The following is a 24,057-nucleotide window of genomic DNA, read 5'->3' on the forward strand; positions in this document are numbered from 1 at the left end:
GGAGGGGAGCTGGTCCTATCAAGGAGTAGAGCCGCAATGTAGGTGGTGTGGACACAGTCCTGTGCAGAAATTTCCAGCAGCATTTGGCAAGGACCTCAACCTCACCACCAAAGCCCCACATACAGATTGTCACTCTTAAATGTCTTCTGTATCCATCTTCTGCAGTAGCCCTGTCCCCTCTAGATGCACTTTCCGCCTTCGCTAATTACACATTTTCAGTGAGACTACTAGATTTGCCCCGTGCCCGGTTGTATTTTCATTCTGCCCAAAGTGCTTACTTTTACAAACCACATTTGGCCTGTGTTAGTCCACTGTGTAACTCACATTGAGTGTTCAGTCTGCAGGCCACCTCCTGCACTTGCACACAAATAGGCAACAAAAAGGGGAACTGCACTAGCTTCTGTGAGTGACCTTCAGGACTTGGATGCCACTGAGCATAAATTGGTAGCACAATATTAACATAGAAAGATTCTCAAATAACCAAGACCAGTCTTTGAGCGCAAGTTAACATGTATTGCATTTAAAACATAATAAATGCAGTATTCATAAACTTATATGTGCCTTGTGACTTTCGTGTCAGCAGGGTTTCTGTAGGCCTCTATTTATGTCAAATAAACTTCAAATATTCCAGAATGTAGACCACATCTGGCCTCATTTTTGAAGTGTCCCTCTAGGAACATTTCTAAAATAGTAGATTGTTCCAATTTTCTTCCTAATGAGGAAAATCCATGTGTTCTGTGATTATTAATAATAATGGTTTCAGATAAATTATTGACTGGTTGCAATGGAATGCACTTTCCAGCAGCTGAGGAGCTCCTTGCAAAATGTCCAGGTTGTGTTCCTCTGACATCCCTACTCCATCAGTGCCATCATTATCACCATCCCAGGCAGAGTTGCTTAAGGGCCAACAAGGAAAAGGTGGGACAGATGTGAAAAATTCATGGCTCAGGATTACAGTAACATTTAATAAAAATTTTAAAAGGAGTTGACAATTCTTATGTTTTTTAATTTATGAAATCCGGAACTCTTAAAACTAAATCTTGGATTCACAGAATTCAGCATATCAGCACATACACACACCCTCACAAATATACTCTATGCATGTGTGTGTGTGTGTGTGCACCAGATGACTACCATCTATGAGGCTTCATGTTTAGGGAGATTAATAAGACATCTCCTGCTTTGGAGGAGTTGTTACAGTCTAATGGGGAAGGCACACATGAGGCCTGTCAGTCACTTTTTAGTAGACAGACATGGTATACACAGTACTAGGCACTCTGATAGGCTCTGGGAAATAGAAGGAAGAAGAAAACACCAGGCTGGGGAGATGTGCCCCCAGTGGTGATACACATGATGAATAGATCTGAGTCCAAGGGAGAGAGAAACGTTGCCCTCAGAGCTGACCATGAAAGGCTTCCAGGCGGTAATAACACTGAAACTGTATTTAAATGCATTTTCCCTTCACATGATACTCTGAGCATGTTTCCTATTTCAATTGTATTAAATTTTGAAACATATAAGTCAGTGATCATTTATGATTTTTGAATGTCTTGTGATTTTATAAGTAAATCTTTAAAATTCCAGCTCTACTGAAAATAATCCAAGACCATTTACCATGACTTAAAGTATTCATAAAGCAAGGTGATTATTACTCTTGAGACCATTGTACAAAGCCCTGAAGTGTGTTAGACATAAGCCAGAAACCTCTCTCCTTTGTTATATCTTATGAGTCTTTTAGGTTAAAAAAAAATGTCTATCTTTTTTGCTATTCTTGTTCTATGTTCGATAACTTGAAAAATAGAATGTTATGTACACAATCTAAAAGGAGGATTATTGAGAAATTCTCTTTCTGTATTACATATGCTGCCAAAGACTTAGAAAATCCAGAGGAAAACAGACAAAAATGCTTTGCTTATTAGTGCACACACCTCCATTTTCCTAAAGTTGCATAACTAACTGAATTAGGGAACAGCTGTAAACATCATAACACTATTGACATTGAAGATTGCATAGCAAGAAAGAAAAGGATATATGTATTTTTTCCATTTGCTATTTCAATAGTCTAAGTCGCAGTGGCAAATGAAAATACAATTGAATCTCAAGTGAATGGCCAGGAACACCGTATATTTTATGAAATATGGCAGCATAATGAATAGGAGGTAAAAAAAAAATGTCCTGGCTTTCAAGTCCTGATGGTTGTGATGTGATTGAATCATAGTGCATTCTGTTTGATGTCTCGGCTTTGCTATTCAGATGCACTGCAAAGTGTGTGCATCATCCTCTCTGCAAAAGTGCACCTGGCAACCCGGCACGGATGGAGTTTGGTTTTCCTGCACCTGCAAGGAACATATATATTCAGAGTAGAATTTAAGTCAGGGTATTTTAATTCTCCTAATTGTGATAGTTTCCCCACACAGGGAAAACTGTAAGCAGGTACAAAAGAAACTGCATAGGATTTGAAGGAATTTGACAATTTTGTTGTAGTTCCTAGCCTGGCAGGTGGTAATAATGCCTATGCCAGCACTGTCAAAATATGAAAATTAAAGTGACGATGGGTTTTAATGAAATCCATTTGACAAATATAATTAAGGTGTTTTAATATGAAGTCCTGTAATAAAGACTACCGGTGGACTCCCTGAGGTCCTGACTAATTGTGTAGATTGCTTTTAAGCTTTGAATAGTTTTATTGGATAATGAACTGTTAAGAAGTGTTAGATCTTTCTTAAGCAGAATTTGGTTTGAAAAAGAAGAGGAGAGACAGGCCTGAGGTGTGGCATTTTAAACATAATTAGAGGAGAGATTTAAGTTAACATCTTTGATCTTGCTGTCAGTTTTTGATTAGAGCTGTAAATGCTTTAATCAAGTGTAGTGTAGTCATTACATTTCTAACTGTTTTTTAAACTGCGAAATTACTGAGACATTGACATCAATTTTAACACATTCTGAAAATTTGCAGCAGAATTGGGTTTCTCTCCCAACTGTTTTGCACTAGAATATCAAATTATACTGATTTTCCAACCTTCAACACAATGACAAAATTAAACTGTGGTAAGGAATGGTTTTGCTTCCATCACAGTCAGACATGGCCACAAAGCAGAACAATTACTTGATATTTGTTGTGCTTTCTAGGAATGAGTTGGCAGCACTCCTTCGAACCTGTTCTCTTAAAATGTATAGATGAGGAAGTAACCTCAAACAATTCAATCAAATGCATTCTGTAATAAATGTTTTTAACTTCCACTTTTCAAAGAACCATTGTTTGTCTTACAGCCAGCTATGATCCTCTGATGTCATATTTGGTTTTATATTCCTGTCCTGGTGCATAGTAAGCATTCAGTAAATATTGGTTGAATGAATAAGGAATCGGTTTACCATGGCTAAGTGCATACCTTGCTTGAATTCTTTTCCCAGAATTCAATGAGATTATAAATAAGTGAACTATGGGGGAAAAGCACATTTGTCTTCTCCTTTGCCACCTGTCTTAACCCTGTTACTCATTATAGGATATAAATGGGTATGTATTTGGTATTTCTGACTGCTTTCAGATAGCATCACTAAAATGATATATAGGATTCTTCTTGGTAGAGATCAGCCTCCCTGGCATTTCAACTACGACTGCAGAAGTGCGGGGGCTATTTTAAGGAGCCATGCCCCAGGGCCATCATTGACTAATAAGAAGGTGTCCACACTAATTACATGGTCTTGAACTACCTGCTTGTGTATTGTTTGATATATAGGATATAAAATGAGGAGTTAGGAAGTCTGGATTCTAATCCACACTCTTCCAGATATGCCATTTAGAAAAACCCCTTTTCTCCATATGACCTAATCCAAGTGAAATAAATAACTTCTGAATCCCTCCCAATTCTAGAATTCTATTGATACATGCCTAGCCCTCTAAATAAGTCTCTCTATGACCTTCACCCTTTAGACTTTCTCGCTTTTCGTGTTATGCCTCTTTTACTTTTGTTTATTTACATTTCTACTTTTTATCAATCGATATTTCCACCGTCCATCCATCCAGGAAGTATTTATTATATTATGTGCCAGGCATTAGGTGTAAAAGAAACAACAACAAGTAGCAATACACTGCTTTTTTTTGGTTAAGTGATGCCAAAGTATTGCCAGGGGTGGGGAGTTGTCTTCTTGCCGTTTACTTTGATTTATGTGTCACTTGATAGATGTATGTTTGTAACTGGGAGTAGCTGGATCAGATGCCTTTCAATATTGTTACCAGTAAATTTTGCTAGAAGAAGAAGAAATGGAAAGGAAAAGAAAGAAAACCAACTAGGAAGCATTGTTTCTTCACTTTGTCTTGTAAGATTTGAAAAGAAAGGTGGGCCCACAGTAGTGTATCAGCCATAGGTTGTCAGTAGACACTGAGGTTTTATTTATTTACTTATTTTAATATTTATTTATTGTTTTTGGTTATAGGTGAACACAATATCTTTATTTCATTTTTATATGGTGCTGAGGTTTAAACCCAGTGCCTCCTATGTGTTAGGCGAGCACTTTACCACTGAGCCACAACCCCAGCCCCAGACACTGAGGTTTCAAATTATATCAAAAGATGTCAACATCATTGTGAAGCAGATTCACATGAGTGTGGGGGCAGGAAGCTTGGGTGGGGGTCAGGAAATGTGCCTTCTTAGTGGCTAGCAAGGATGATGAGAAATTTTATGAAAAGGACTGTGTTATTACATTAGCTGATCTGTCAGTGACATATTCTTGTGTGCACTGTGAGGTGTTTCATGCTTTCTCCTGCTGGTGGTGATTTTCATGTCACTCTATCCCACTTGGGTCTGAGCTGCTAGATGTTGGGACACACTTTTTTCTTTATTATATCCTCATAGCTCCTCCACATGGCTCTCAAAAATTATTTTATTGACTTGAATTCTAATCCTACCTATGACCTAAATTTTGCCTTCATGGGCAGATTGCTTAAACTTTGGGGGAGGATTCATTCTCCTTGGGAATTTCTAAGGGGGAAAAAATAGGTAAAGAATCCATAGGATTCTTTCTTGAAAGTGACTTCAAAACTTTTCTTTTACTTCTATGGGCATATTATAAACTGCTGAACTCTCCAGGCCACCCCCGAAATGAAATAAAGATTTTTCCATCAGGACCATGGCAATTCTCACTTTCAGAATAATTGTTCAGTGCTTTGAGATCATGATGAAAGACCTGTAGAGTGGGGAGGGATTGTGCAGGCGTGATCCTCTGAATCCATAGATATAATCATAGTCAGTCTGCTTATAAAATCATCAACACACCATTTCCCACTGTACTAGGTGTTCTTTTGAAGTCTGTCATACCAAGCTCCGACCTCATTTCTCAAGATGTATCCACATTTTCTAAATGGGAAATTTTGGCAAAAGGAAAACTGCCCCAACATGTAAAATGTGTTTGAATGTTGCCTTCCATTTAATACTTCAGGACATCATTAAGGTAATATATGATGTATATATCATATAGCATTAACTGACATTTCATTAAAGTTGTCAAGACTAAAAGTGGGCTTCCCCTCATCTATATGTAGATATGTATATCACCGGTGTACAGTGTATAAGATCTCACTTAGAAATTTTCTTTTTTAGATAATTACATGTTGTTTTTGCATTGATTTAAAAGGGAATATTGAGATTACACATTAGTTACATGTTTGAGTTATTTGGAAGCTTCTTATGAAAAAGCTAAAAGGATTTTCCTTCTCCATTAAAACAAGACACAGAGTAAAAATTTGAGAAATGAAAATCAACTTGAACAATATTTATTTTTATTCCATCTTGCTCTCTCTTGCTCTCACTAAGGAATGAAAGTTAATGGTTTGTGCCAAAGCCTACCTCCATGAAACTAGAGAATTTCTGAAACTTGTCAGAAGATGCTATTTATTATAGTCAGTGGCAGTCCTAGGACATGGTGTGCTTCTTTGTTACTGATAGCTTCATTGTCATATTTCTGAGAACAGTTCTGGTACCACTAAATTCTGAAATGAGTATCAACCATTATAAATACATTAAATCATCTTTAGGGTAAACCAGCATTGAAATCCGTGAATACATAGCACATGATTCAAAAATAGTTATTTTCCTATGGTACTAAAAATGCAAGAATAATTTTTAATGCATTTTGTCTTATTTCCCATTTTTAAAGATTTGGGGTTTTTTTGTCGTTGTTGTTGTTGTTGTTGTTTCGTTTTTGGTAGGGGCCTTAAACATTCTATCTACTCAGCAGTCTTTTTTTAAATTATTATTATTATTTCAGTACTGTGAGGCTTCAACTTTGTAACACAGTTTTTTTTAAATGTGGCATTTTTACTTTCGAACATAAGTTTAGCAGGAGATAAAAATTTCTAAATAGGTGACTTAATTAACAATTCCTGGGCCTGGGTGAAATGTGTAGTAAGTGAATTTGAGTTTGTCAGTGGGTATAAGATATACCTACTACATAATTTGTTTAATCATCTATTAAGACTTTGGGGTTTCTGGTTTTATTTTCTGTATATGTGAAATATTTTATTTTATTTTATTTTTGTCTAGTTGAGTGGGGTTTTTTCCCTCCAGTTAAGGCTTCAGTCACTTTTCCTGAACCCGAAGAGGAGAATGGGATTTGCCAGTGATAAATGGGGAAGTTGACTAGCTAACTAATAAAGATTTGTCTTAATCAAGTATGATTTGTCAGAACAGGAGCGCATTGGGGTCAGGGCGCGCGCAATGAATTATACAGCATTCACAGGAGGAAAGGACCCGGCAAGAGACCTCATAAATATGCTGCCATTACCCACTGCTAATTCGTATTCAAAGAGTGCTCCACACAGCCGGTTTCTAGGTTGCTGAGCTGTTCACCAGCTTCCTGAGCTTTCTGTTTGTGTGAAAAAAGAAGTTTCGTTCTATTTTGTTATCATCTGGATCCTCAAGCTGTATCAGTCCTGCAAACTGAATTGGCATCAATAATTTGAAGTGTGGCTTATTATATCATGTATAATATTAATTTAATGCCTACTATGGACTCTGCAACATGCTAGACACAATGGGGAACCTACAGATATATGAGACACATTCTCTGCTTGAGGAGGTTTCAGATGATTTCTTATGATCTCTTCAAGTGTTGTCTCCATAAATTCAAATATGGCTACAATAGGAAAGACCATCTGCCTCTACACAGAATATGTCCTCCCAGTAAAGAGTTCTCAGATTAAATTACCTCTTGCTGTTTACTGAAGTTTGACTTACATTAAATACATAGAAGGTATTTTCTTGTGTTTCTGCTAGTCCTGACTTTCTAACCTATGATTCATATTATTCTCATTGGTTTATATGAATCATTGCTTTGATAAGTTAAATAACTCTTTTTCCCAGTTTTTCTTTTGTAAATTATTTCTTTGATTTGAAGAGGTTATTATTTTTCTTTCTCCAGTTGAGCAATGTGAAGTACTACCCGTGGCTGAACCAACATTCAAGGCGTGTTCTGTATTCCTCCACTGAGCTGAGGTGGTGTCCTTATTGGCTCCAGAAAGTTAGCATGGGGGAGCAGTCCTGTCATCAGAGTTTCCTTTTTGCTTAAGTGTTCTAATAGATGGTTTAGGGATGAGAGTTTAGTTATGACAGAATAGTTCGTAATATCTTAATGTCTTAATTAGATAGAAAAGATACTGGTTTCATCTCTGTTAATGGAGTAGCCACCCTCGGAGTTGATGAACCCTGTCCCTTTTAGGTTAAACTGATAGACATGTTAAAATAATAATGATGCTAACTTTAAAAAACTGAGCCCACACTAATTGTATATCTAAGAGGATGCTGTAGTTCAGATGTTGAATGTCCCCAAAGGCCATTGTGTTAAAGGTTTGGTCACTAGGGAGGTGGCCTTTAGGAGGTGGAACCTTATAGGAGGGCCTTAGGTCATTGGGAGTGTGCCCCTCAAAGGACTGTGGAGCTGGGGCCTCTTCCTCTTTTACTTCCAGGCCATGAGCTGAGTATTTTGCTCCATTGTGCACTCTCTGCCATTGCTAATACAGCAGCCCCTCCAGAGACTTAAAAAAACACATGTCCCTGATTGTGAACTGAAACCTCCAAAACAGTTAGGGAAAATAAGCCTTTTCTCTTTATAAAGTAATTATCTCAGGTATTCCATTATAGTGACAGTGAGAGGAGTAGGACAGAGGAAGTGAATGGACTTTGAACAGCAAGTTGCCTTCCTACTTCCAAGGATGGACCTTCCAGGAAAGAAAAGGTTGAAATAGAAAGTTAAGAAATTCCACTTTATTCATTTCTACTTTATCACAGGAAAATTTTTAGCCATTGGGCTATTGTCTGTCATATTATCTGAAACTTCTCTAGGACATCGGCCTTGGCCAGGAACAGGGAAGGAGCACAGTCCTCTATTGGTCTCTTACCATTTAGAAATTGCCATGGCAACTGACAGGATGTTTACAGAGGAGCATTAGCAAAATGTCAAGAATTCTATAGTGATGGGGTATCTTTACTTCAGGTGAAAAAGAAATACAACTCTGGAAATCAAAAGCAAGGTAAAGGGGCTCGGATATGGTTGGGTCAATGCTTAGTTAGAACAGTATCTGAACTTCAGTGTAGACAAACCCTCAGTGAAATCAAAGCCTGCCACCCACATTGACCATGAAGATATTCACTAGGTGGTGCAGCCAGGGTGAGTGAAAGCAGAGCAGAGCAGCACTGCAGATCTCAGAAATGACCATTACGTGCTTGTCGTTGGGCAGTTATTCCTTGTCTCAGTGAGTATGCTGTTGGTGCAGGTCTCAGAAAAATGCAGAAAATGCTTGACAGAGAACTGGGTGCTCTAAAACCGAAGCTAGAGAACAGAGGTGGGAAAATAGGCCAACTGGGCTTGGGAGGTGGGTGACGATGTGTGAGTGTCTCAGGCCTTAGAAAATTCACCTTGCTTCTCTTTCTTCCAAGTAGAAGGGAATTATTTCTTATTTTTTTCATTTTTGCTTGTACTTCTGTCCTTGTAATTGATTTATAACACTTAAGAAGACATAAAAGTCCTAGCTTCCTCTTTTGTTAGTGTTTGTCCAAAGAGTAGCTCCAAATTGCTAAGCCAGAATGCCCATGATATTGGGCATTGGTGAGAACTTAGAACACGCCAGTGGCCAAAACATCTGCTTGGGGATCAGATTTGGGTTTAGAATACTGGCCAACTTTGGGCAAATCACTTAATCTTTCATGAACCTCATATTCCTTGTATTAAATTGAGATTAATAATAATTTATTTAATATGGTGGTTGTGAATATTCAATGCAATGTCCATTAAGTACTTAGCATAGTGACTGGCATAAAATGAAGCAATCAATAAATCAGAGCCAAAAATTATTTAAAAATATATAAATAAATACAATTTAAAAAAACACTTTCCCTGGAGGGAAACATTCATGGCATTATTTTATACAGAGCCTGTAAGCAATAAACTTTTGTTGCATATACATTGAATGAATGAACTCATTTTTTCATCCCCAAGGGTTTAAACCTGCATGCCTTTTTCCCCTACAAAAAGTCCCATCCCAGCTTGTTAATACTTTTATGCAGAAGTTTGGTAAAAGACTCAATTTTAGTGATTCCCTAATAGAGCCTATTCAGATATAATTAAAAATTCTTAGAATTATGCTAATAAGTTCAACATAGAGCGTTGCTGATGAAGTCTAATAAATTCTCTATTGTATTTAGAAACAATAGTGGCTTTGTTTTATTCTGTATTTTAGAAACTCCCAATGCCATAGTGCTTGCTGAGAAAGGCAAACAATAGTAATATATTTTTGGAGTTTTACTAAAAGAAGTCTGTAAGTGCATATTTGCTTATGTACTGTCCTTCTAAGGTCACACTGATATTTCAATTTACAAAGCTGAATAATTCTTTAAAGTGCTTCACCTGACATTGACCAGAAGTTCCCATCTGATGAGCTAGATTATCAAAATCCATATTTATTTAGCCTTTTCTTTAATATCTTAAGAATAGCATGAATATTAGGAAATCTATAGCTCCTTTTTTTAAGGAGGACAATAATTTAGGCTCAGTTTGGATCTCTCACCTCCAAAAATTTCAGATTTAGAAATAATACTAAAGTCACATCACCCTAAAACTCTGCCAAAATATAGCATAAAGTCATCCATTCTTTTTTAATATTATTTTCTCCATTTGTTCACGAGGGTTTTGTTAATTTCTACTTCTCAAAGTTTCATTGTCTGAAACATAAGGTTCTCTATTTTTGAGTTATTTAGGAATAAAAGGTCTTCATCTTTTCGTCTTATGATATAGCATAAATTCCCTTAGATTTTAGTATTATTTGGCTTGCATGTGTGTTTCAGAGTGAATAAAACTTTATTTACAAAAACAGACTGCTGGTTGGATTTGGTTTCACAGTCTTACTTTGTCAGCAGAACACTGGTTCTCAAAGCCTAGTCCCAGGGAACCACCACCACCAGCAGCAACAGCAGCAGCAGCAGCATCTGCTACTTGATAGAAATGCAACTTCTTGGGTCTCACCCCAGACCTACCGGATTAGAAATGTGAGTGTGGGGCCCAGCAATCTGTGTTTTAACTATCTGGCCTGCTTTTGTTTCTTGGTTAACCTATGTACCACCTACTTCTACAGTCTTGAAATATCTTGTAATAGAATATCAGGGTGGTCTATCAAGAACAGGGGAAAAAAAATTAACCTAGCACCAAAGACAGAAGCCAATAAGTAAGAAGAGGGGTGTGTGAATATGTGTATGTATGTGCACATGTGTGCGTGGGGAGGAGTGGTGATGGGAGGTGTTTGAAGAACTCCTAAAGAAATACTTTATTAATCAAGATGCAGATTCACCTGGGACTTCCTAGGATTCAGGCCAAAGAAAAATATATGTGTATTACATGGATTACATTGTTCTGTAATTCATATGAATTATTCCCCGTACTGTCAAAAAAATTTTTTTTAATTAGGAAGGGGAAGAAGTGTGATGGAAGCCTTTGGCTAGAATGAACTAAGAGATGTGATGAATGCTTCAAATCAGCTTGACTAAAATAGCATAGAAACACTTCTTGCATACAAAGGCCCAGCATTAGAGGGATAAAGTTCTGCGTCAAAGTCAAGTATGTGGACCTAGAGAATGTAGAGGAATGGAGGTCAGTGGTCCAGGACAAGGTTCTTCACATGACTTAAGAAAAAGTGTGAGTACATGAGGTGGACCCCACCGCTAGGGATTCTATTAGCCAGGCTACAATAAAGTCTTTTTGAATTATTCTTGTGCATTCATTCTACCAATTGAGAATCTTTGCCATAGACTGTGATCAAATTTCAGTCCCTCACTCATACTTTTTAAGCAAATAAATGCAGAAAATTCAAGAATAGAAACACTACTTGGAAACAGAAAAGTGAAGGATTGACGAAATTATCAATTGTCAAGTTTCTGTTGTCAATTGAAAAAATTACCCCAGTGCTGCAGATCGAGGATGGCAAATAGGTCTTATCCACTGTGCTGACTCTGGTCAATTGGAGTTGATTGCCTAGAGCATTTCAAGGAGAGGGTCTGTTGCAAGACATGTTCTGGGCTCTGTGATGAATTAGTAGTTAGTGTCTGAGAGCTGCTTTGTATTAATCGTGGTGGCATGTATGGCACATTATCTGTTGACCTTGGTGTTGGGCTTAGATAAGTACATAGAAGAAATGACATTTTATTGGGAAATTAAAGAAACAGACATGTGCCTCTGAATTTTTTCCCCAAACTTTAATCATTTCTCTAATTTCTTAAGCCACCCTTAATGTCAGTCTTCTCACTTCCTTAATTATATCCTTTTGTCTTCAACAGATGTCCTGCCTACTGTTCCTTGAATGTTTACCATCCTTTTGGTCAACACTTTGTGCCTCTTAGCATTCTAATTCAGCAGTGTTTAGGCACCAGGACTCTTCTCTGCCTGTACCCACAGTCCTGTGTTTCTTCAGGCTCAACAACTTTTTCCCCATTTATTCAGTTATCCATGCTTCCTCCTCCTGTCTTAATCTAGGTATCTAGAAATACTCAGAAATGTCAGGACATGAAGAAATATTTAATGAAACATAATATTATTTACTTTATAAATCTATGTGAGCGTTTGTCCAGGCTTTGAGTTGGGTAAAACTTCAGTCTTTTTTTTTTAATATAAAAAGTATAAGAAGATAACTTCTTATGTATCACTCCTAAATATTTAATATGAATCAAAAATAGCTCTGTGGCCCTCTGCCTCACTTCACATACAAAAATTGAATCAAGGTAGATCAAAGACCTTTATGTAAAAACTAAAACTATAGGACTGTGGCTGTAGCTCAGTGACAGAGTGCTTGCCTAGCATGCGTGAGGCACTGGGTTTGATCCTCAGCACCACATAAAAATAAACAAATAAAATAAAGGCATTTTGTCCATTTACAACTACAAAAAAAAAGAGAAAAAAAGTAAAAATTTTTTAAAACAGAAAACTATAAAACTCTTAGAAGATAATATAGGCATAAATCGTCAAGGCCTGGAAGTAGTGAGGGATTCTTAGATATGACAACAAAACTGGAGGCAACAACAGAAAAATAGATAAATTGAACTTTATCAAAGTCACAAACTTTTGCATATCAAAGAATACTATCAAAGTGAAAAGACAACTAACAAAATGAGGGGAATATTTACAAATCACATATTCTAATATCTAAATACATAGAACTCCTCCAACTGAATGACAAAAACCCAGCTTTTTTTTTTCCTCCAAAGATATACAAATGGCCAATAATCACATGAAAAGATGTTCAACATCATTAATCATTAGGGACATGCAAGTCAAAACCACAATGAAGTTCCACTTCACACCCTCTAGGATGGCTAGAAGCAACACAAAAATAGCATATGCTGCCAAGGATGTGGAGGAACTAGAGCCTTCATGTATTGCTAGTGGTAATGGGAAATGGTGGAGCCCCTGTGGAAGTAGTTCTGCAGCTCCTCAAAAAATTAAACACAGAGCTACCATATGAACCAGGAATCCACTCCTAGACATAGAGCCCAAAGAATTGAAAACATTAAATTGGATAAATATTTGCTTAAGAATGTTTATAGCAGCAGTATTCAAATAGCCAAAAGGCAGACACAACCAAAATACCCAAAATAAATTTGTAAACAAAATGTGGTATCTATGCAATGAAATATCATTCAGCCATAAAAAAGGATGATGCATGCTTCAAGGTAAATGAAACTTGAAAGCATTAAGCTAAGTAAAAGAAGCCAGACATTAAAGTTCAAATGGATTAAATTTGCTATCTCCTCTGATTCATTTATTAAGAACAATAGATTGACTTGCTACTATGAATAGAGTGGAGAAAGGCCCAGATGGACAGTCACAGTACAATAGGCATTTCAGCCTGTATGAGGGCCCACCACTCATTTTCTAAAAGAAAAAAGTTATATATCAAAGTCACAAAATTTGGATAAGATTTGTAGTCCTTCTGGCACTTTTTTGCCCTTTCTATCATTTCTAAGACACAGAAAGTTGTTTTATTCAAGAACCTGAAATCATAGACTATCTGTAGAGGCTGTAATCCTCACATGGGAATGTGGAGGCTGCGTCCTGTCCCTCTCTTGTCTACGATATTGCAAAGGCCATTCTTGGGCAGTGAAGTTTTAACTGTGTAGTATTAGGATGCCTTCGCACCCACGTTGTGAGGAGTTTTGAATGAGGCACCTTTGTGGGGGGTTTTGGTGGTGGTTCTGGGTTTGTTTTTGGGTTTTGTTTGTTTTTTTTCTTTTTTAACTATGAAAATCACTGACCAAGGAGTCAGAGACTTAGTCCATGATTGCATCTCTGTCAGTCATTAGCAACAGAATCTGGGTGCTCCCCTCCAACACACACACACACACACACACACACACACACACACACTTCCTGCATTCCAGTTTGCTCATCTGTGCAATTACTTCTGAAGTCTACATTGGTTCTAAAAGCAAAACAAAACAAAACAAAAATCTGTGATTCTCTTATAAATTTGTAGAAGACATATTTCCAAATTCAGTGATTCCCATGAGCCAAAGTTTCCTGAGCACCTGCATGTGAGGCCTACCTCTTAAAGCTGCACATCCACTAAGAGGAAGAAGCCCTGGCCTCTCTAAGTATTGCATTCAAGGGCATGTGAGCAGGGAGTCACAGGCTCTGAGTCCTCCAGAGCCAAGCAGGCAGCAAGAATGAGTGGAGTAAGCCAAGGAGGAAGGGGCCAACTGGTCAGTAACTCACTGCCCTGAAGAGAAGAGGTGGCCCTCAGTTCTAGCCCTCTGGCCAAGGAAGAGTGGGAACTCGTTGTTTCCAGAGTCCAAGTCTCAAAAGAAACTGGAAACTCGTCTTTCTGTATGAAATCTTCCACTTAAGAAGTTTTTATGTTATTGCCAACTGGTTCAAAAAATTCTTTAGATAATGTTTCATAAAACAAAACATGGTTGCTAGCTACGTAAGTCCTGGAGTCTACCCAATAGTGACTTCTCGAGTATGCATATAATTAGAATGCTATACGTTCAGTGATGGAAGTGTGTACAGAGTTCACTAAGAGCACAGACAGTGACTGATTCAGCTCATAATGATTTCTAAAAAGGCTTTCTAATTACTGTCCAGTCACTTGTCAATACTTTGCAGCACTTTTTGTTTTTTTTAGAATGAGTGATTCATTGAAGAACACATCTCCCTTGTCCATTAAGTAAATACGTGTTTGGTAAATTCCACAAGTGAGCCTTTGGAATGTGTTTTGACAGTTTTGCCCATTCAGGTTTTCTACTACTTCATCTCCTGGCTTGTACATTCTTTATTGAATTGTGAAAAGGGGATGTTTCTTCCTGCTGTTCTGGTCTTTTTCGTAGAATAGAACGGATTCATTCTCATTTTTGAATGGAGCTGTAATTAACATGGTTCCTTTTGTTTAACAACCTCAATTTACATAGTACCTGCTCATTCCAGAGCATCATTATTGGTAGCACAGCTTCATTGACTGATGTCTGAGCACTCTGGGAATAGTGTTTGTTAATTATCTGCAGCAAACCAGGTAACTAAGGGGAGGTTCTGCTACTATGACTTTGATGAAAGTAGCATTGATGATTTTTTTTAATTGCTTAATGATAGATGTGATCATCTCAAAGCAAAATAAAAAACATACTCAGCTGCTGAGGAGTAATGTTAAATCATAATTGCTTTTAAATACACACACAGACACACACACACACACACACACGCACACCCCAGGCCCTGCACACTCTTTTGCAATTTTTCTAAGCATACATACATTTACCTTCAGTTTATATGAGTGTATAATTGTCTTTAATAATATCATCATCAGAGTGCTTGTAAATATTTCATAGTACATAGTAAATGCAAATGTCCTCAGAGGCCAGGCACACTACTGTATGAAACAGTTGAATGTTGAAGACTGAGGCAAACTAGAAACTATATGACCTGCTTAAATGCACTCAGTTTTGATTGCTGTGGGGGTTTCTTATAACATTGTCTTGGGGACAGGGAATGAAAATACATCTGTGATCCTGATTTGGTCCTCCTGTTCTAGTGGCTTATATACTTTATGGAGAAAAAAGAGGCACTAAGCATTTAGAGTCCTGGTATTTTAGAGCCGGAATGAGCACCTCAGATCACCCTGCTAAGACTTATTTTACGCTGAAGGAAACTGAGGCTTAAAGAAGGGAAGTATTTTTTCTATATTTAACCCAAGTGAATAGTTCATTTCTTTCAAGTGAGTCCTAAGATCAGGGAAATTTGGAGTTCGTTCTCTTTCTGGATGTATTTCTTCATCAACCAATACCCACACATAGTTACTGAACACTTAAAATGTGGCTAGTGCTACTGAGGAACTAAAATTTTAATTTTATTTAATTAATTTTAATTTAAATACTCCCAGGTGACTAGTGGATGCTATATTGAGCAAGGAAACTCAGAGATCACACTTTCCATCCCTAACTCATCCCAGCCTACCTTGAATAAATATGATGACGTTTTCCATATGACTTAAGTGCCAGTCAACAGTACAGTCACCCTGTGGTGCCCAGGATTCACTGGGATTGGTTCCAGGACCCCCACAGATCCAGAATCTGTGAGTGCTCAAGTGCCTTCTACATATAATACAGTGTTTGCATATGGCCCCTGTGCATCCTTCTGTATGCTTTACATAACCTCTGTTTACTTATGATACCTGGTACAAGGTAAGTGCTATTTAATAGTTGTTGCACTTTATTTGTTGGGAAACAATGATAAGAAAAGTAGTGTACATGTTCAGTACAGACACAAATCTTTATTTCAAGTATTTTTGATGTGCAGATGTGGAACCTGGGGATGTGGAGAGCTGACTGTGTACTTCTCTTTATTGTGCCTCCATCTGTTGTGCTATGGTTTTCATATATTTGCTGCTATATATGTTCTTTTTAAAATTTTTAAATTTAATATTAATTCCTCAATTCATTGTTTGGGTTTTTTGGAGGAGAGGTTGGTACTAGGGATCGAACTCAGAGGTGCTTTACTACTGAACCACATCCCCAGCTCTCTTTTTATTTTATTTTTAATTTTCAGACAAGGTCTCACTAAGTTACTTAGGGCCTCACTAAGTTACTGAGGCTGGCCTCAAATTTTCAATCCTCTTCCCTCGGCCTCCTGAGTCGCTGAAATTACAGGCATGCACCACCACTTGTGGCTAAATAATTGTTTTTAACGAATATAAGAGAAAAAGAAATACTGTTTTTTCTTGGTACTGGGTATTCAACCCAGGGATACTTTACCACTGAGCCATATCCCTAGTCTTTTTTCTAAACTGCTGAGAGTCTCACTAAGTTGTTGAGGCTGGCCTCAAACTTGCAAGACTCCTTGCCTCAGCCTCCCAAGTCACTGGGGTTACAGGCCTAAGCCACCATACCTGGCAGAAAAAGAAGTACTTTTACGTTTACCCACAGACTTACTGTTTCTAATGCTAATCATTCTTTTCTGTAGATCCATGTTTCCATCTACTATACTTCATTTTCCTTCAGTCTAAAGAATTTCTTTTAAAATTTGCCATAACAGTTCTGCTGGATAATTCTCTTCTTTTTCAACTGTAAAAAATCCCTAGCCAGGTATGGTGGCGCACACCTGTAATCCCAGCTACTCAGGAGGCTGAGACAGGAAGATTGAAAGTTCAAGGTCAGCCTCAGCAATTTAGTGAGACCCTGTCTCAAAATTTAAAAAAAAGTAAAAAGCGTTGTGTATGTAGCTCATTGATAGAGTGACCCCAGATTCAATACCCAATATAGGAAGGAAAAGAAAAATCTCTATTTCACCTTTTTTTTGGAAGAATATTTTTGCTGGATGTGGAATACAAGGGTAATCTTTTTTTTTTTCTTTCCCTCTTCCTTTTTTGTACTTTGAAGCATTCCATTTTCTTCTTACATTATTTCTGATGAAATTTCTTGTCCATGTTCTCTTATATATAGCACCTTTTCCCTCTTTTATTTATTTATCATTCCCACTTTTATTTAGCTTTAGTTTTCAGAAATTTGACTATGACTGATTGTGGTTTTCATTATATTTATCTTGCTCTGAGTTTGTTAAACTTCTTTAATCAGTGGTTGACTTTTTTAAAATTAGTCCAATTTGAAAAGTTTTGGTTATGTGTTCTTCAAATATTTACTTCAACCTTTGTCTCTAATAATCTCTTTTTCTGAGAATCTAATTATGTGTATGAAAGACCACTTCTTACTAACCAATAATTGATGCTATGTTCTTTTTGTTAGGTGTTTTTTGTTTTTGTTTTTCCCTTTCTCTCCAATTTCGAATATTTCTTTTTTTTTTCTTTCTTTCTTTTTGTACCAGGGATTGCTCAGGGGCACTTGACCACTGAGCCACACCCCCAGCCCTATTTTGTATTTTATTTAGGGACCGGTCTCACTGAGTTGTTCAGTGCCTTCACTTTTGCTGAGGCTGGCTTTGAATTCTCAATCCTCCTATCTCAGCCTCCCAAGCTGCTGAGATTATAGGCATTCGTTACCACACCCAGCTCAGTTTGAAAGATTTCTATGAACCTTTCTTCATGTTCCATGAGCTTTTCTACTACAGTGAATGCTATTCAGTTTGGTCCATCCAGTTAACTCATTTCAGATGTTCTTATTTCATTGTAGAATTTCATATGCTTTCTTTTTAGAGTTTCGTATTCTTTCTTGAAAAATCCATCTCTTTACCATTTTATTTACCTTTTCCTATAAATTATTTTAACACAGAATCATCATTTTTAAACATTTATTTGCTAACTCTATTGACTAGGGTCAGTTGATCTGTTTGTACAAGTGGTGTTTTCTTTTTATTATCCCCCCACACTTTATTACATGTCCTGTAATTTTTGACATTTTAGACATTGTATAAAGAATAGTCATGGAGGTAGAAATGATGGTAGAATGAATCGGAGATTATTACCCTATGTACATATATGATTACACGACTTGTGTAACTCTACATCATGTACAACCACAAAAATGAGAAGCTATACTCCATTTATAATGTGTCAAAAAGCATTCTACTGCCATGTATAACTAATTAGAACAAATTTAAAAAATAAATTTTCAAATACACATAGAAACAGAATAACAAACAGAAAAAAATAGAATAGCAGAATTTGAAATATAGCATATTGGGTTTAGTTTCCTTTGGAATCACTATATTATATTGTATTCAAAGAATGATATGATCAGATTCTTCCAAAAATTGAGTTGGTACTGAGCTGAATCTCTCATTAGATTGCATTTATCTGAGATTACTATGCTCCCAACTGTGTTTGTGCTACGTTAAAGGGAAAAAAAAAATCAGTGTTTGACCTGGGAGTTTCAGGTATTTTTTGGTTCACATTTAGACTCAACTCTGACAGTGTCATGGAAGACAGGCTTCATAAGAATGGGTAGCAATCTGATTTCTCTTTAGGGACCAGCCTCTCCTCCGTTGCCTCTGGGTTGGCTTATACAGGGATGAAGGGAGAATTTTCAGACCAAGCAGTGTGGTTTTGTCTGCAGACCTTATCTAAACTCCCTTCAGTCCTGTCAGCCCATGTTGTTGTGCAGGTTGACTGACTCCCTGCTCCTCTGAGATTCTCTCTAAGGCAGACTGTGCTCAGACCCAGCACTTGCCCTCAGGTGTAAAAGTTGCCCCAACTCTTTGCCCACATTTGAAGTGCTAGTCTGTCTCTAGAATTCATCAGAGCTTCTTTGCATCTTCTGGACTTCCCCCAGAAAAGTGTGGTCATTATTTTGTCTGGGTTTTTCTCGTTTCCATGGGAGTGGTCTTTTGTGTGCTTTCTACATCCTAACTGGAAGCAGAAGTTCCTCACATGTCTCATTTCAAATAATGGAAGCTGCTGAAAGAACTCTGTGTTGCCCCACCTTTCCATTGTCAGGGACTCAAGAGACTCCACGCCTGCGCTACATCACTTGCTAAGGAGAACTTGTCGACTTAGGATGTGGTACCAGAGTCAGTGCCCAGAGGGGGGTGCTCAATGACAGTGACTGATCCTGCCACTCAGCAAGCAGATCCCTCCTGGGAAAGCCATTATGTGACAGTCTCTGCTTTCCAAAGCAGCAAGCCCCTCCTCCCACCCCCATTAGATGGGGAATGGTCAAAAGGTCCCAAGCCATGTCCAGAATTGAGTACTTCAAATTGTTAGGAAATATCACTCATGTTTGTCATCTGGTTGGTGTTCTGCCATCCACATACAAAAACTCATGCTTCAGAACAGCTCCTTATGGTATTGACAAGCACTCCTGTACTTCAAAGAGGTCCCCACATACAAACAGTAGCTTGGTAATTGTGAACACCTTTCACCTACTCCTAAAATTCTTATGAAGTTTTCCAGTGCCTTATCTTCTCCTAACATTGTAAAGAAGACTCAACTGGCTGCCTTCGCCTTCTAAAATAATTTGTTGGAAACCACATTCCAGTGATTGAACTCAGGACCACTCAACCACTGAGCCACATCCCCAGCTCTATTTTGTATTTTATTTAGAGACAGAGTCTCACTGAGTTGTTTAGCGTCTCACAGTTGCTGAAGTTGGCTTTGAACTCGTGATCCTCCTGCCTCAGCCTTCTGAGCCACTGGGATTACAGGCATGCACCATCACACCCAGCTGGAAAACACATTCTTAACAAGTTTTTTAAAAAGAAAGTTAAATACAGTTTTGCTGAGGAATAATCAGTATCTTGTGGAGAGTGCATTGTTTGTAATATCATGGCTAAAATTTGTTTTTATGTTTTGAATTTGTCAGATGGGGCATTTTCTGGTGAGCTGGGTTTGAGGCCCTTCCCCTTCATATAAGTGTATGTACAACATGATGGGAACTTGTATTACTTCACACTTTCTTAAACTAAGTCTTGTCTCGTTTTATGATGGCAGGCCAGTGCTTCAGGAAGCATTTTGCAAGGTTGGTAGTTACCTGCTCCCTTCTCAATTCCTTTATGGAACTGGAAACTATTGAATGTCTGTTGTATACACCTTCCAAAACATGAAGGAAGAGAAGAAATGTTGGCCAAAAACCCTTTTCGAGTATGTGCCCCTGTAAAAAGGGCTATGGACCAAGGATATGATTGATTGTAGGTAATTGTAAAAACAACAGTTCATTTTATGTGTTTGAATGCTGTACTCCCAGGATAATTCCCAGGACCTCTGTGGAAAGGATAGAACTACAGGAAGGAACTCTTCCTTCCAGGAATTCATTTATCATGCCATACTGACATGTAGAATTCCAGCATACAAAGATTAGTTTTAGTTTTCTTTTGTGCTTTCCATTGTTTCTAAATCACAGTAAGATCCTTATGGTCATCAAATATAGTATTTGTAAAATTTATTATATCTCAGATTATTTCAAAAGATGCAGTAGAGCTGTTCCCATTAAAGGACCTATGGAAGTTCAAAGAACTAAAAATTTTGACTCAGTAGGTTTAGGCCTGTGAGCTTGTGTTCTTTGTTTATGAGTGTTTTGGGTAGTGATTATGTATTAAATTATTCAAGAAAAAATAAACCTAACAATGTTACTAACTGTCTTATTAATGAAATAATCCCTAAATGTTGAATTCTAGTCTGACCAATGATAGTCTGAATAAAAGTCATACCTCTGATGTGGCTCAGTGGTAGAGCACCCATCTGGCATGCATGAGGCCCTTGGTTCAATCCCCAGCACCACAAAACAAGCAAACAAACAAACAAACAAAAAAAATCTGTCATTTGTCATCTTGCTTTGCTTGATATGTAATGAGGAAATAGTAATAACTTTCTTTTTATATGAATTTTTTCTTCATTCCATAGGAATGACCACTTCTAATCTATCTGTTTAATAATTTTCTTTTTTAGAGCATTAAAATGAAAAGTAGAAGGGAATAAATGAGAAAAGAATTCCCAACAAATGCATGGTATTTCAGTGTTAAGACCAAAATGTGTCCGGTCTTGCCAGTATCTCTTCTCTTGCCAGATAAGGTGAATACTGGGATTGCCGCACCATTTGGGGGAACAGTGTAATTGTAGGAATAGCTTATGACTCCTAACAGGCCTCATCTCTTGGCCTCTTTTTTTTTTTCCTTACAAATCAGTCATTTTATTTTATTTTATTTCATTTCTTTTTTATTGATTTTTTTAAAAAAATAAATGACAGTGGAATGCATTATAATTCTTATTACACATATACAGCTCAACTTTTCATATCTCTGGTTGTATATAAAGTATGTTGACACCAATTCGTGTCTTCATACATGTACTTTGGATAATGATGTCTGTCACATTCCACCGTCCTTGCTAATCCCCTGCCCCCTCCCCCTCCCCCTCCCTCCCACCCCTCTTCCCTATCTAGAGTTCATCTATTCCTCCCATTCTCCCCCTCCCTACCCCATTATGAGTCAGCCTCCTTATATCAGAGAAAACATTCTTGGCATTTGTTTTTTGGGGATTGGCTAACTTCACTTAGCATTATCTTCTCCAGTGCCATCCTCTTTTTCCATTGATTTCTTCACTAGACTGCAGATCCAGTTAGGGGCTTTTCCCCAGCAAGTCTGATAGAATTGTGGCTCTATTATCTACTTTTCAGTATCCCTTCTCTAGCTCATGGATTGAGAGCAGGAAGAGGCTGCAAACCTTCCATAGACTTCATTTGTTAATTCTTTCCTTGAATACTTACTTGGGACATTACACTGGCCACAGACACAATAGTAATAATCTGTCTTCTATTTCTTTGCAATTACATATTATTATGTCAATCCTGATAAGAGGAGGTATCTTGCTGAAATAATGACAAGATTGATGATGCTCATAGATATTGGAAATTTTAAGTTAAAAAGTAATTAAAATTGCTATATTAAGTTGATTAAAGGAATTCAATGTAGCAATAAAAACAGCATGACAAGGGCTGGGGTTGTGGCTCAGCGGTAGAGTGCTTGCCTAGCACATGTGATGTTCTGGGTTCTATTTTCAGCACTGCATAAAAATAAGTAAAATAAAATAAAGGTATTATGTCCAACTACAAGTAAAAAATAAATATTTTTTAAAAAACAGCATGACAAATTTGAAATTTGTAGTTTTTATTGTAAAAAAAAAGAAAAAAGTTCAACTCTTATTTCCGTTATCTTCTTAAATTTGTATGAAGTTAATACTAAAGAGCTAAAAAGAAAAAAAAATCTAAGAGAAGGTACTTTACTGGGAATGTACTATATATACTGGGAAAGAATTTTCAGAGTTTGTGTGGTGTCAAAAATATATTTATGATTATGTATGTAACCATTATTAGTTGGATTTTCTGTCATGAAAGTATTAAACTGTCTTTTTCTGATATGCCATGAAATACAGACTCAGCTAAAACACTCCTCTGTGCTGTCTTCATTTCCAGCATAGTTTCATGAGTACAGACGCTAGGACTTGTCTTGGGCCAGACCCCAGCACAGGGTGGGGACCCGATGGTTATTTGTTCAGTGCTTTGAATCTTAAAATGTCGTGCATCGGTATGATACTCTAGAGCTTCCACATTTTTACTCAGATTAGTTTATTTGACTATAATATCAAATTTGTGAGAAAGTACAAACATTGTATCATATGAATAAAATTGTAGTTCCAACAGAACTAGAGTAGAAGCGGGTCTCCACAGGCCATTGATTGTTTTATATCATCATCATTCAATAAATGCTTATTGTTGTTATGGGCCAGTCACTGTGTTGATTATCTTATCGAACCCTTGCATTAACCCTATGATATAATGCTGTGGGTATTTCTCTCATTTTAGAGATTAAGCAACTGAGACATGACACAGCTAGCCAGCTAAGGCAAAGCCATGCGGTTAGTGTCAACACTGGGATTTAGGCTCCAGCAGCACAGGTTCACAGCCAGGCTCTCAGTTGGCCTGGTCACTGCTCTTATGATTGTCAGTGAGAATACATGAGCCAAATTAAGTACCATGGGGATGTCCTGATGACTTTATTAAATTACTTGCTATTATTGTAATAGGTGCTTGGTGAACGTTTGCGTAAGTTGATAAGCCAGAGATGAGTGCTGTGTTGGGGAGGGTAAAGAGACAATACCAGAGGGGAAAAAGGTGAGTGGGAGCGAGACACTGATGAGGAAGTCAGACAGGCTGCCAGGATCCTAAGAAAGGCAGATCGGCATTCTTTTAGAGAATAAGGTAGCTCCCAGCTAATAGAGGATGACTCTGAAAAAAAAAAAATCTATTGAAGGCAGCTGGATATTTGTGAGGTCAGGACACACCTACTGTCTTATAGAAAGGTCTACAGTCAGAGGAGAGACTGCAGTGCCAACCAAATGAGATGATTGTGACCAGGAAAGATTTCATTGGAACTTAGCAGTGTGGCTTTTAATGAATGTGCTGAGCTGTAGTACTAGCTAAATGTTTGGAAGTTCTGGGGTGAAAACACTGTCTTAAGCTCTCCTCAATTACTTGTTAAGGAGTGCATCTGTCTTTGACTTGACTCAAGAATCTATTGTAGTTCTGTGGCTGTGGCTCAGCAGTAGCACACTTGCCTGGCATGTGTGAGGCACTGGGTTCGATTCTCATC

The 24,057-nt window shown here is 37.5% G+C and overlaps 1 protein-coding gene across 6 annotated transcripts in view; it reads left to right on the forward strand.

Annotated features, from left to right (window-relative positions):
- Positions 1–24,057, forward strand: part of Vti1a (vesicle transport through interaction with t-SNAREs 1A) — a 343,300-nt gene that overhangs the window by 172,489 nt on the left and 146,754 nt on the right. The window lies entirely within an intron of this gene.

This window comes from Marmota monax, unplaced genomic scaffold (genome assembly GCF_021218885.2).
Source record: "Marmota monax isolate L192 unplaced genomic scaffold, Marmota_monax_Labrador192_F-V1.1 WCK01_AAM20220418_F8-fsc00004, whole genome shotgun sequence".
Taxonomy (NCBI): Eukaryota; Metazoa; Chordata; class Mammalia; order Rodentia; family Sciuridae; genus Marmota; species Marmota monax.